Here is a 16,035-nt window from a genome sequence, read left to right as displayed (position 1 = left end):
AAGCTCAGAGGGAAGACAGAAAGGCTCTTTCTGGTTCTTGAATCTTTCTGTGCTATCACAAGCAACTGCATTGTTTAAATCATTTCCCAAAGATCTCAGACCCTGTATATACCCAGGACTTTTAAAACACAGCTCAGCTGCTTAGCAAATTCTTAGTGAGCTCAACCTGGGTGTGTGCTTGTCCATGCTCATGACTGCATGGGAGCTGTTGCTGCTGGGGCCCAGGGCTGAGGAGCTCACTGTACTCACTGTGGTGCCTCTGCTCCAGGCAGGTAATGCATGTTTCACTGCACTCGTCCTGAGTCCAAAAAGAACTGTGCCACCCCCTGATTCTGTACTTCCAAGGCAGCATCCTAATCTAGCTTCAAGTCCCTATTAAACTTAGACAAAAAACAAATTAAAGAATTAGCTTTTGAATATGTGTATATATATATATATATATGCTTCCTAAGAACATGCAATTTAAAAATATTTTTCGTTGATTTTTTTGGAAACCACAAGGAAGGCCTGTCCACAAACTAACTGTGAGCTCACAGCCACCTTGACCCAAGTCTGCAGTAAGGATTAGGAGCTGAACCACAGCCATTTCAAACACCATGACATTATCTCACCTTAAGTCCTTTTGCTGGTCCAAAATGAGGTTTATTTGTAGGGCAGTGCTTTGTGACTGACATTTTTATGTACCTCATTTTCTGTTGTGGCAATGACTGCTGTGGCAACAAGTGATAATGCCTTGTTCTTCAGAGTTTGCTGATGTATAAGCCACTCCAGAGGCAATTGCCCAGGGAGAAAACAGCAATGAGCCATGCATTAGTCATATAGAGAGCATTAAGAAGAGTTAGAGCATGCTGCTGTGGCACCAATCTTCTCAACAAATAGAAAAAGAAAGGTTGGCACAGACACTTGGTCCCTCGTGCTGTTTTCCATCAGGTTTTTGAGCTGTGAAACTCAAGGGATAGAAAAGGCAAAAAAAATCAAGAGCCACTTGGTGAGAAGAAGGGACTCTTTGCCAAAGCACGGATCAATGGAAATCTGCTGTGAGCAAAAGAAGAAGTACTACAGAGATGGCCCCATGTCACAGTGTCTATTAGCATAGTGACTTCCAGCATCCACATGACCACTTCTGCCTGACAAGGTTACCATGATTCCATCAGCAGTGTGTACACACCACGTTTGGTACTGTCACAGATGTAAAAGGGTACATGTAGAAAGGGAATAGCAAAGCCATCACCCCAAATAGTATAAGGAGATTATTTTCCTAAAATAAAGATGCTGAATGTCAGTTTGATGCCAATCACTGATTTTTAATGTTTTTTTTTTAATCGCTTCACAAGACTTTTTCATGCAAATGCTAAGTGTTCCAATTGCTTAGATAATCCAGTCTAAGTATGTATAGACTTTGTAGAAAGTTATGGCTTGGTTATAGCTTTTGACTAATGGTAAGAGAAAGATCCATAATATAATCTTGTAAGGCTTGACTCAGTCAGACTTCCAAATCAGATTTTGGCATGCTTGTCATCTCTGTATTTAGACTCCTTGACACAGATTTACAGCCTTTTAAATCTGTTTCTTCCCAACTTTCAGTCTAAACATTTCCTTGGATACACAAAAATATCCACAATAAATTAAAAGACATGCATCGACTGGCTGATCACAGAAGAGTTCATCTGGTAGGCAAGAAGCTTATTCCTATTACACTGGTGTTGACAAATGCAGAAGCAAACATTCTTTATGAGAAAGATATGTCACTAGCAGTGTGGGCTTGCCAGAAACTCAAATTCTGTGAACATAAATGGCTTAACACTGAGGAGAAATAACAGTTTAGGCCACTATTGGAAAGCTAGTGTTGGGTTTTTTTCTTTTCATCACTCAAAAATGAAAAACGGAACTTCTAGTCAAATGTCTTTTCTATACATTATAAGAAATTATTATAAGGAATTTTCTGTTAGTTTGGTTTTGGTTTGTTTGCTTTTCTTTGGTTGGTTGGTTGGGTTTTTTTTGGTTTCTCCTTTATATGGAATCTGTCTGGAGAGAACAACATCGATAAAATGTTGAGAAAACAGAATGCAGGCTGCCTCCCATAGTCTGTGTATTACATCTGCTTTTATCTGCTCCAGTAGTAAGAGGAACAAATCCAGGCAGCTGGAATAATATTACTGTCACTTCCATGGCATGGTCACTTTTGTGCAAGTCCCTCTTTGAAAGCAGGTACATATGAAATAGTACAACTCCACCAGACTTCACTGGATAGCACTAGTTTACACCAGCTCTGATTATCAGGCTTGTTCTCTACCTACCAGAATGCTGTGTGGAAACAATGATAATAGATGTAAAGAAATGACCAATGATTTTCTGTAGTCATTTCAGGTTTTCTTGTACTGTGCTTTTCCAATTGCAGATGACTTGCTTATTAACCCAGTTTGCCCTTGTGGTATCACAAATAATCGAGGTGCTGTTTCCTTCTCTGCTGATCTACCACTGTCTGCAAAAGCTGCATCTGCAATTGGATGACAAAAACAGATTTACTGCAGAGTAGCAGCAAGTAATCCTTAGTATTGACCCTGCAATCTTTACCAACTTGGAATTCCCTTGGAATTTTGATTGAGGTGTGCAGAATTCACTTTTAAAGTTCATACATAAACAGAAACGTCATGAGGACAGACATGAGTAGGGACTCACATAGTCCTGAAAAAGGTAAAATGTAACATCATATGCTAATGCAAAGATATCAGGAGCTAAAGTCCTACAAAGAGCAGAAATTAACTGTTATTTTTTTATTTTCATTTTTTTTCAACTAGGCCTTTCTCCATCCCTTTATTCTTTTAGAATATAATGAGAAACACTCTTCCAAGCCTATATGAATGTGGTATTTCAAAAACATTTCCCCCATTTAAATTAGAACAAAAATATCAACTTCATTGTTTCATTGCAACTGTTCATTTTGTCTATTTTTTTTTTCAGTTTAAGCTCCCATTTATGTATTTGAAATACTACAAATTAAAAAAGAACTGTTCAAAGCAGATGTTTCAATGTCAAAACCTTTCCTGTAACAATGATTGTAAAAGAGAAAATGTGATAGGATAGACTCAGAACAAGCCTTCTCCTGAAAAAAAGGTCATATTTGAATGAATTATCATTTTATAACACAGAAATTTCAATAAGAAATTTGTGATTAATTCCTTTCAATAACCTCTCAAGAAGGAACATCCTCTTACTCTCTGTAAGCCTGGAATTACTATGCAAGTGTGCTGAAGAGTGCTAGAGACAGGTATGTCCTCAAAGCCACCTGGGTACTTCTCCTTCATGACTCTGGAAACCTCAAAGGAAACACGGGGAGTGTTCCTCTCCAAATGACAACAGAACAATGCAATTCCCATGCCCTTGACAAATCAGGTCAGAACAAAGTAGGCTGCTTCAATTTCATCATTCCAACATCCTTTTGCATGCTCTTCAACAAGGAAGACAAGAAGAGTACATGAAGTGGCTTTCCCCATTCCACATTATCCTGTTCTGCATCTGTACTGATGATACACGATGATGGCTTTAATTCTTTCCTTAGACCATGCCTGTATATGAAGCTGTGTTCTCTTCTCCAAGAATGAGCAGGAAGCACATTCTGAATCTTGAGATTCTACTCATCGGTGGAGTATGCCCCCATTGTACCACTAAGCTGCCACAAAAATAATAGCTTAATTACATTTTCATGATGAGAAGTTTCCCCCAAAACTGATTCAGTAATGCATTATACTATTTTTCATGCTTATGCCAATGACCTGGAAAACTGTAAAATTATAAACTTTTGTGTAAGAGAATAAGCCAGACCTGATTGCCATGTCCAAGTTCCAGCCCTGCATTTTATTTTCTTCCCTCCCTATCCCTGCAAATTTAAAATCCACAACCAGTGCCCAAATGTAAGACTTATTATTCCCTCCTGCACTTCTTTGTTGGTTCTCCAAGCAGGTGAATAAAAGTCTCTCTGTGTGGCTTAAGCCCTCTCTCTCAGTAAAGGCTTGTGGACTTCTGTCATTTCTCATACAGCGGCAAGTGATATTGAAAAGGCTTTGCAGAGTACAGATGCTATTAATAAAAGAGTAGAGAAGGAAAAAAAAAACCATACTGGTAACGACTATGATTATGAAATTCCAAAATTTTGCTGGATGAACAATGATATAGGCTGCAAAGGGTCACTTTTACAGTTTATTCTTGAAGAGAACTGTCTTGGTTTGAAAGACAGCTGCCTGCCAAGGAAGGGAGGAAGCTCCCTTGGAATGGAAAACATGACCCCCTTTCCTCAGAATTATCATAACTTTCAAATTAAGGGGCTTTCAGGCAAAGATATGGGAAAAGGAATAACAGTTCCTTACTAATATGTGTAACAAGGCTGGAAGCACTTTCCCCTTTGGTGCAGTTTTGGTGTCTATTTTTGTCTATCTTAAATACTGGTTGTTACTGTCTTGTAGAAAATTGTTATTGTCTTTTTAACAAAAGGGGGAAAATTCCCTGAGAGAAAGAAACAAAAGGAGAAATCCTAACCCCCAACAAGAGTTTTGCATGGTCGGATGAAAATAAGATGAACATATTTAAAAGGTTCTTCTCTATAATTAAGTCAAAAAGTATCATCCAAATTACCTTTCAGACCTTATGTTTATCACTTCCATTCATCTGTGAAGAGATAACTTTCTGTCTTCCACAGTTAGCACACCTTGTAACCAAGGTTCCTGTCAGCTCTGCAGCTCAGAACTGACAAGGGCTACCTATTATACTCTGCTGTTCATTTAAAAGAGAAGGGAAGAAAAGCATTCGTGACTCCATGAAATGAACAGATCAGAGCATAAGGCCACAGACAGGAGCAGGGATCGAGTTGCTTCCATGATCTGCCATGTTTGGCCTTAGAAAGCATGTTAGGAATACATGTAAGGAAATGCTATGTGCCCACTCCTATTGAGTGTGTAAATTTAGCATTTCTTAGGGACAGGCCTTAAAGACTATAATTTCTATGAAGGAGCAATGGAAAATCAGTTTTTAATTTCTTCAACCATAGTAAAATAAAATACTAACACCACTCAAATTGGAGCAGGCCAGATTCTCCCCTCTGTTTTACTGGGCAACCCCCGCCCTCCCCCCAAAAAAAACCTACACAAAACCCAACTTGTGATTTCTGCAACATATTAACAAGATACTGCTAAAGTTAAAAGCATATGTTTTCCTGCCTAACAATGCAGGTTTTTTTCTAGTAATGCTAATGCTAATGACTGTTGTGGGTCAAACGTACCTTTCTGTGAAGTGTGTTTGTTTTGGAAAGGTGTGAGTGGGGTTGTGGATGGATCAGCAGAGATGCTGTGCAAGGTAAACACTCAACCTTGTTCTAATAGCAGCAGAGGAAGCCTTCACTGAAACTAAGAACCACAGGTTTGGTGTCCTTTTGGCATTAATATTTATGCACAAACACCTTTTTTTCAAGACAGATGTCAGGATTTCCTGCAGAGAATCATGGCAGGTTTTCTCCCAGCCCAGCCACATCTGCTGGATACTCACAAATAGTCAACAAAAAGATAAGGCAGGACTGGAGCCAAATAAATCCAACACCATTTACCAATCACTTATTCCATTGCTTCCAATCTTGCCTCTCCTCCCATTTGCCTGGGGTGTCAGGCTCACTTCATAGATCAAGAAAAAGGAAGTGAATTCTGTGCTGCAAAGACCATATGAGTAAAAACATCATGCACAAAGAAACACAGCTAGTTGGAAAGCTGAAGAACAAATACCCTTCCTTTTCCTCCCTGCAGAAAGCATATATCCCACACATGCTCCTATTAACAAAAATCCAACACTGACCAAAGCCACAGGGAGACTCTCTGACCCAGGCACAGCCAGCCAGGTTACATCCCTGTCTCTGCACTTAATTTCACCTGATTGCAAAGGATAACATTATCTTTGTAAGTGATGGATACAAGATCTGTGCAAATGCAATATCTGGTTTTAAAAATCCCCTCTGTTGAGATTATATAATCTACAAATGTAAAAAACAAAACACATGTCCCATCAACCTCATGAAAGCTATGTTTAGAAGGAAATACTGAACTCTGGCATTGTATTTATGATGCTGGCTAAATCTACTGGGCACTCTCAAGGCCCAGTTGTAATCCTGGGACCAGTATTTAGCTCCCGGAGCACAAACTACAAATTTGCAGCCAGGCCACACTGCTGCAGGAAGAAAAACAAAGGGGGCTAACACATAGGGAACTGATTTAGATCCCTGTTTTAGGGGTCAGCACACTATTAATGCCTGTATCTGATACTGCAAAGGTTTGTTTTTGTCACTTTCTACAAGAAAAGCAATAGTTAAGATGGCATGAGATTCCCTATGTCATTGACAATTTCATAGCACTGGAATCAGGTGGACTTTCGCTGTTTCATCTCTGTTCAGTTGTTTGCTTTGTAATCAGTCTATTTTTAAAACCAGAATCATCTCTCATGGATATTTGGCTGTGTCTGAGTGCAGTACATGAATTAACCTTCAAATGTGCAAATGTAACAGCCTGCAATGATTGCAGTCATCTTTCATTACAGACCCTCTTACACAAAAAGGTTTTTTTTTCATGTAGGATAAGCTTCCTCAAAATTAGCAAAACCAACACCACAGGCTTCAAAGGAAGGAGGCACCAGAGGCAGAACCAAAGAAGCAAGGTGAGCCCTATCTCTCAGCCCAAGACCAGGGACAATGTGACTATCCTCACTGTCCTCCTTTGAACTCTGCCAGGGGTATCATCTCTGTGCTGGTCCCAGAGCAGATGCACACCACCTCTTAGCACTTGACCTTGTAACTGGCATTACGAACTGCTTAGTTTCCAGCTATGGCTCAGGGCTCTGCACACAAGTGGTTCTCCTGCCATTCCAAAGGATTAGCAGAAGCATCTGGCCAAAAGTGATACATACAACTAAGAGAGGTCACAGCCAAAAGTGTGGCAGTAGCAGTCATCTGCTTTCCCCTACAAGAGTGTTTAAGGAGGTTGTTCCTAAAGCCTCCTGATATCAGAGGGACTTAGCATGTGCTTGGAGACTGCCAAACACATGAATTGAAGCACCTGCCTAAAGTGGTCAGATGAACTGCAGTCTCCAGAGACTGAAGAGCTATTTTAGAAGGTGGCCATGAAAGACAAGTATTTTCCAGAAGGCTTAACATAACCCCCTCAAAAATAGGATGTTTGGAGTCACTGGAAATGCACCATAAACTCGGGATTTACTGGGATCATATTTCATTAGAAATCAGGGTGTATGTGCAGGGAAGGAAATCTGGCAAAATAGTTTGTAGAACTTAAAGACTATTTTCTGGTATTTAATAGAAGACATTTTTAGATTTCATGCTTCATCACAGTTTTGACTTTTTGTTTTAAAATATGATTACAGTATTCTCACTACTTGCAAAGAGGATTCATAGCACATCTTAATTGGTACTCAGGCATACTTTTTGGTTTTGATTCTTTCCCCAATGTGCAATAGAAATACATAAAAAAGTCTCAAAATAGGTGATGGAATCTCCTTTATGGCAGTTAACTGCTTTAGAGACAGCTTCATCTACATATTCTCCAGTAAACTGATTAACATATTTTTAAAGAAGCAGAAACTCTCCTCTCTGGAGTCTGGGAAAGGATTTCTCTTCTCATACCTAAATATACTAAAATGATGGAACACTGCTATCTCAGCTTCTAGACATAAATAGCATAGCCATATTCTCTGGTGGGCCTGTGCCCAATTTGTTTTTATTTGTTTTAAAACAGAAAGCTGGGTTTTGTTCTGGTTTACACAAACTGTAGTAGATTCTCAGATAGATGTTCTCTTCAAGATGAGTAAAGAAGTTTATTCAGGGACTATCCCAGAATTATCAGCCTGGCACGTCACTGCCTGTGAACACATCTCAGAGTTCAGGAATAGCTCCAGAAGCCTGAGACTATTTTTGCCATCTGCAATGCTTGTCATACACTGCCAGCTGAGAGGTTCCTACGCTGCTGCTTCCTCCACTGGAGGTTTGGAGGCGATACAGAGGGAACAGAAGGAAGCACTAAGAACATTTTGTATTCTTGTGTTTGTGTTATGCAGAATAACAGGCTGTTTGGTGGTTTGTTTCAGGCACCTGGAAAGCAATTATCCTTGAGCTAGTACAGGTTCTCACACCTCTGTGAGTAGATAATCCCTGTATTGATAGAGGGACAGTGTCTGCTGGCACTAAAAAGAACAGACTATATAGCCAATGTTTGCTGACCTAACAATTTTTTCTAAGCTTACAAATAACAATATCAGCAGCCATTTCTGAAACTGTTCATGGGCCTCAGTGATACCAAAATATTTTGTTACACTGACCTTGGGGCTTGTAGCGTCACCCATGTTTAACTGAATATCCCTTAACAGACTGAATTATGAGGGAAAACAAACAATTTCTCCTGTAACACAGCAAATAGCAAGAGAACAGATTACTTATTGACTTCCCTTTGCTCTTTGTCTTTCAGAACACAGGAGCATGTCATGTGTGTCTGTCCCATTGCTTTGTACCCTGTTTAACCAGGGGCTGCCCTGACACCCTGTTTCTGGTGGTCAGGAACAGTCAACAGCAAAGCAGACCACGGGGTTCCATAGCCCAAATCTGCTATTCCTCACCATGCACAGCAAAACTTTATTGGGAAAATGTCCATTTGCCCTCCACTTGGCTGAGTAACCTCTTATTCTAAGAAAAATAATTTTAACAAGCTTAATACTCAGACAACCTAATCTCTTAGTAAATGAAAACCCATTGTTTTCAGTCCCTAAACTGAAGCTTAAGCATAGCAAATAAAGCTCCAGATTTTAACTTGAGTATTTTGTGCAAGGAATTGCACTGAAGAGTAAAGAGAGAAACATTGTATTCCCAAGACTCTCCCTCTCCAACAGAGTATTACAAGAAAATAGCACCCCATTTTCAGTGTAAGAATCAGCTGCCCTTTCAAATGCTCAGGGCTGAAAACTGTGTCACCTTCCATCTTCTTATCTGCTAGTGCTTCCTCCTCCTTATCAGGTGCTTACAGACAGCAATAGTGTGATAGGGAAGCTGCTGCCTGTGCTGCATCAGAAAGCAAAAAGCAGCATGGATGTGTACAAACACAATTGAACCAAGCCTGGCTCCAGGTCCTCATCTGCTTGTATGAGGCTGATAAATCACGAACCACTTGGGAATACATTTACCTAAACCTTCACATTTAAATTGTTCTCCTGCCAGAATACACACCTACAGAAGACTTGATTAGCTCCCACTCCAAAAAGGGCAGTACAGTCTTTCAACACCTTTTCAGTTAACGAGGACAGGTTACAAAAATACTTTAAATATTATTCAACCATGAGACGGTGCTTCCCTTTCTCCAATTTGCAGAACATACTTGTCAAAAGAGAGGTCACACATCACTTAGAAAGGGAAAATGGTTCCCAGAGTGATAATTGAAAAAACACAATCTGCACATGCAACCTCAGCCACAATTCAATGTGTGACCACCTGAAATCTCAGAAACACCATGCACAGACAGTCAGTGTACTGGGTTTGCATGGCTGGGTTTTGGTAGCGAGGGAGCGACAGGGGTGGATTCTGTGAGAAGCTGCTGGAAGCTTCCCCATGTCCAACAGCCAATGCCATCTGGAAGATGGACCTGCCACTGGCCAAGGTCACATCCATCAGTGACAGTAGTACCACCTCTGTGATAACATAGTTAAGAAGGAAAAGTTATCAAGCAGTTGTACCTGCAGCCAGAGAGGCCAGGAGTGAGGATATGTGGGAGGAACAGCACAGCCAGGGCACTGCAGGAGGAGCTGCTCCAGGGGCGAGAGCTGAGGCTCCCCTGCAGCCCCTGGAGCAGCCCATGGAGGGGAGCTGTGGCCCTGCAGCTGTGGAGGGCAGAGATCCCCCTGCAGCCCCTGGAGCAGCCCAGGCCACAGCAGGGAGATGCCTAAAGGAGCCTGTGAGCCCAGGGGAAGTCCCTGCTGGAGCAGGGTCTGTGGATCCACGGAGAGAGGTTTCCTGGTAGGACTTGTGACCCTGTCAGGGACCCACACTGGACCAGACTGTGCAAACAATGGTCTCATACAGATATGTTTCTCTGAGAAAATTAACTTTCTCTTTATGAGAAAGGTGGCAAAAGATCTAGATCTTGATCAAGATCTACTCATATGCATGATAACAGCAGGAAGATAAAATCTAACTTAGCCATGTTAGACAAAATCTAACTTAGCCTTGAGTGCACAAACATTTGCTGTAGATGCAAATATTTTTGGTTAATTTACGTGCAAAAAAGATATAGGCATACTTTCCCATAGAACCAAGTTTCCATTGGAAGCTTATCCTGATGTTTACACATTTGTCAAAGAAGGTTTTTTTTTTTTTAATGTCTTTTCTAAGCACTAAAGCCTGTCTTAAGTCTTGGAATTGAGGGCAGATCTTATGAACCACCGTGGGCAGAGAGGAGCTTGACAAAGCATTCAGCCACTGCCTCAGGCTTAACAGGCACATGTTCAGGGTAGATTTCAAGTGGTCTCAAGCTGCAAGGCTGGTTGGAATGGATGGAGAGGCAGGTATCCTGTGTTTCTAAATTGATTATGCAAGAGTGTGTAAATTACTGCCATACTTCCATGGTAGACAGGAAGAAATCCCGATTGTGATCCTAGAGTCCTGACAACCATCCTGACAATGAGATTCTGATGATGCAAAGGTTATGTGCATTATCCATTATTTTCCTGTTTACACACAAAATAATCATGATTCATTAAACATCTATGCAGATTTTATCCATTTCCTGTTTGTCAAAACTAGCCTGAAAAGAACTGCTTTGAACTTTCTCTGGGAATGTGCTATTTGGATGAAAGAACACATTTCATAGGCATTAAGTGGAATAATCTCTTTGCTTTTGAATCAATGAAACTCTTGACAAAGCAAGGCAGAGTTCAAGGGATCTGAAAATTATTCAGACCTAGTCCATAATCCTTCTTAATTGAGTGAAAATAACATTGAATGTTGTTCTGTGTCCAATCTGGTTTTATATTAAGCTTACCATGGCAGTCTCCAACACCATTTTTATGTGGGGTGCAGACACAATCTCATGGGTGAGAGTTAATACATTTCGATGTATGCTCAAAATCACCACTGTGTTCACTTTAATGTTGTAGAGCATCCTGTACACAGCACTGTGGGAAACCTTGACTGGAGAGTATTTGTGCTTTCAGAACAAGCATTGCATTTGTTAAGGCCCACTCCTTCAGTTAACACCTGAAGTAAACATCCCAACCTTTGAAAACCGTCTCTGAGTTTTGATATCATCATCAGCTCATGGAAAAGGATTTCCATGGAATAGGAACTCAGAGCATCCATAACATCATAGGTAACACTCCCCAACACCCACACACCACTTCACACATTTACAAATAGCAGGCCTTATATTAATTGTTACCTAGACCTTGCTTGTTGACATTGCTACAGCCTAAACAAGTTGCAGAGTGGTCTTTTTGTCCTTTAAAAATGACAGAAAGTATCCGACAACCAGAATTTGGTGGTCAGTTTGACCCACAAGAAAGCAGTGCAGTTCACTGCTGCCTACAAAGGTTTAAATGATCAGATCAAAACAGCATCAGTGGCAGCTAGCTCACTCATTTGAGCCCATGCCTAAACATTCATTTGGACACTATGAGTGGGACCAATCAAATTCTTTACAAATCAGTTTTTATTAGGTATATTTGTCTATATTATTTCAGGATGATAGAGTAAGTAATACAAATGCAGAGATAACCACAGGCACACTTAACTGCCATTTTGCAAAAAAGCACACAATTTTTATTAGCAAGAAAATATTGAGATGGGCTGCACTTGTCATTAAGATGAATGAGGATGTCAGAGATTAAGTTTTTGCACTACTTCCCTGATTAACTTTTGTACTATGAAGCAGTTCTCAGATCTATGAAACTCTTGAGCACTAGCAGGAAACAAGCAGGTCAGAGGAGAGCAGGAGCCCCTCTAGCCCCTTCTGTCTTTGAAGAGACACAGCTGTGGTCTAGCACAACAGGAACCTGCTGGAAAGAGTCCTATTTCTTAAGGAGATTCTAATCTCAAAGCTTAGAAGTATCCACCCTTTCTGGAACCCACAAATATGTCTACTCTTGTAAAATGCCCCATGGCTTATGTCAGAGGATAGATTGTTAAAAAATTTTCAAGCAAAGTGCATGTGGAGGAATCAGACTGGGCTGGGGAGAAGTAAAGGCAGAACTTGAAATGGTGGCAGCTGAAATAAGCTCAGCACAGTATCCAGAGAAAGAGTTTCTAGTCACTATGACCAGAATTATGGTCCTGCAAATAAACAAGTCAGGTTAGATTTCAAATTACCTGGCTTAAAATGAGTAGTACTAGCCCATATTACATACACTTACTGGGAAAGCCCACAGCTATTATTTAATTAAGCATCATTTAGATTTCTTCTGCATTTTTGTAGACCAGATTCTCTACTGCATTACACTACTCACACACAGCTGCAGTGAGGTCAGGGCAGTTAAAACAACTGAATTCCAAGTAGCAGAAAGAAAATTTAGACCCCTTGTCTTCATAATTTTGAACAGTCATCTGACCCCTTATCTATAACTTGTACCCTTACAACTTACTGAGCTGAGGAGAAATATCTTTGGTGTATTAGGTACTCATCAGTTGATAAGGAATGTCACTGTTGTCCCGTCCTCCTCTCCATGCAGCTCCAGAAAGAGGGTTAAAGAGAGAAAACCAGCAAAGGGAGCAAAGTGCTGCTGAAAAAAGTGAATAGGTAAATGAAAAAGCTTTGCATTTTCCTGTGTGTGTTTATTACTTTCAAAGTAGCTAACAATGTATTTTAAACTACTTCATGAGCTTAATGAGCCTGGTATTTGAGGAACGAGACTGTTCAGCATAAGGAAATTACAGTGGAGACATTAGTTACAAAACACTGTAAATTGATGGCATTTTACAAAAGCAAACAAAACAAGAAACAAAATGCTAATATTGCAGGCTTACTGGAATATTCCCCAAAAGAAGTATAAAGGTGATTTATCAAATTTGAGATCCCTATGAAATTCTGAAGAAAGCTACTATTAGAGAATTAATGATTCAACATCCGTATTAGCAGCTGTCATGTTCAGTGTAGTAATTAAGCAAATCAAACTTTTTGTTAGAAAGGTGTAAATGAAAATACCAATTTTTACAGGCAGAAAAGGAGTAAGAAAGTTAATCATTGTCATCATCTAAATATAAACTCAGAAAGATATGACACCAAGTTTTATTCTCATTCCTTTGGATCATGCTTAATAGATCAGTTTCATTAAATCTGTTTTACATTCAGGACACACACAGAAGAGCAGTGAGCCTGCAGGCACCTGATTGCACAGCTACTGCACAATGCACCCTGTGGGTACTAAAGGGAAATAAACAGGAGTTCTACCAAAATACAATATGAAGACATGTAAGCAAGTAGAATATATTTACCAAAATATTTTTTGCTAAATTCAAGAGCTACTACATTTTCTGCACCTAGCTGAAAGCACTCTCATTGTCCTGGAGGAACTCTATCACATTTTAACCTGACTTCCTGGCCTGTCAGGAGGTGGTGGGATGGAAGCTGTGAATTCATTCATGAAAAGCAAAATGTAACAAAAGCTTATTGATAATAAATAAGCTAAATTTATTAAGGAAGTGCACAGAAATCAGCCACAGTATGGTAAAAAATAGATATTCAACTTTAATTGTAGCTCCTACAGTATGTGCTAGATACATTTCTTTCTTTGTCTTGGAGAAGCATCCATGAAAAGAAGAAACAATTTAAGTTATCGTAAAAAAACAATTAGCATTAATGATGACACAGATTAAATATGTAATTAATTAAAAATTTAGTACCAGAACATCCATACCTATCTGAGCCATCTAAAGGTGGAAAAAGGGATTTTACAAATGCTTGTAAGAGCTATCAACCTGTGACTTTTTTCTTTAAAGTATGGTTTATACTGCTACTCTATCACATGCACAGGAAAGTCTAAAATAGATAGCATCACTCCTGAAAACAAGAACAGATACCAGAAAACCTTCCAGAAAAACCTACCTACAAAAGAGAGAAAGTTCCAGACTCTGGTTCTGTTCTTTCTGTCACACTATACAATCCTGACATTCAACACTGGGAAAGAGCATGAAGGTGGTCAAAAGCTTATTGTTGTGATTCTTCCTTATATATACATTCATATACATACTCACATAAACATCAACTAAATCATCCAAGAAACTGAGTATTTTAAGAAAAAACTCACTAACTTAAATACAGCAAGTGACTTGGGCAGCCTTATTACAATAGTTGTGTATTCTGGTCAAGAAACTCTGATGTTACAGGTCTAGGCACAGCCCAAGTGCTTATAATTAGCCTCCTAAATCCAAATGCATCACTAAAATTAAATTAAATCTACAGGCACATACAGAAGACCAAGTTCTGTCCAAATTTAGTCACTGCTAAAAGAATTATATTTACCAAGCTGTGGCACATCTGGAAGAGCTACAGCCACGGCCCAGATGGGGAGTAAATCAGGACAGAATTAGACCTCTGGAGTGCACGGCTCTATGGCAGCCAGATGTGCTCTCTGTCAACAAACATAATCCCTTCTGAGTCACTGACTCCTTCACCAGCAGAAGGAGCACCATTAGGCAGCGTGGTGCAGCTTCACTAATGCACTCCCCTGGTTTCAGGGATAAACACGTGCAGAACCCTGCAGTGCTTAACCCCCACACACTAACAGAGCCAGGCAGACTGCTCAGACCACCCAAGCTGAAGGTCAAACAGTGTGACATGTAAAATGTCCAGACTGCAATCCCTCCATTCACACTGGGAGCAGTCTCCTTGTTTCTGCTTCACTGAGTCAGCCTGCAGGTGACTGCTCCAAAGAGGATTGGCAGCTTTGCCTCAGAATAGCACAAGACATTTGTATCTTAAGAAACACCAAGTGATTGCCATAGTATATTTGACAGTAAACTGAGGCAAAACAGACAGAATTCTTAACTAGAAATGCCACAAACATCTCAGGAGATTTGCCTCTGCAGATGGTATTTGCAGAGCCTGGACCATGTTCCATGTTTTCTGATTAAAAGAGCAGTGAATCTTCTCCAGAAGATGATGACAGAGCAGATGACCCAGCAAGCTCTTTCCTAGTCTGTATACGGCTTGATATATGCTACTTTCAATTTTTCATGGCTACATAATGCATGGAAAGAACTAAAATTTTACTACTTCATCTGGATGAAGAGTAGAACACTGAATTCCTAAGGTCAGATTCCATACTGATAACCCAGTTAGTCAACATTTCACTTATGTCATTGATGTCACCAGCACCATTCAGAGAGAAGCCCTGGTCTGCCTAAGGATGACAAAACATAACTCATGGCAACTTAATACAAGTATCCCTTGCATTTTGAAATCAAAATAATGAATGCAAAACTCTTAATAAAGGACTGTGACTTTAAAGCTTCTTTACTGCCACTCTGTGTCTGTGGAGGTAAGGACCCAAAATGATTTGCTAATTGACAAAGAAAAAAAAGAAAGCATCAAAGCAGTGAAGTAAATTAATGTTCCCTGGAAATGACATCGAGGAGGGGCTTAGAAATATTTTTAAAGGTGTATTATGCTAAAGTGACTAAAAACCATTTTGTACTGAGATAGCAAAAACCGAACAAAACCAAAACCAAAATCAACCAAACAAAAAACAAAAAAACTCTCCACAACCAGGCCCCTCCCAAAAACCAAGAACAAAACCAAAAACAACAACAAAGAACCCCCCCAAAGTCCCTCCCCATTCAATTGTCTGACTTTAGGGATAGGAGTTTCAGTCTAAAACTAAAACAATGACAGCTGTTTTAATACACGTGAAGATTACCTAGGGAGCATCAGAGGTATAAAATGTCTTAGTTTATGAAAGGTCACCACTATATCCAGAGTAGGTCATCCTATATCCACAGGAGAAAGGTGGATTATTCCTAAG

Source organism: Sylvia atricapilla, chromosome 20, assembly GCF_009819655.1.
Source record: "Sylvia atricapilla isolate bSylAtr1 chromosome 20, bSylAtr1.pri, whole genome shotgun sequence".
Taxonomy (NCBI): domain Eukaryota; kingdom Metazoa; phylum Chordata; class Aves; order Passeriformes; family Sylviidae; genus Sylvia; species Sylvia atricapilla.
The sequence above is the reverse complement of the archived record's forward strand: the minus strand, read 5'-3'. Positions refer to the sequence as shown.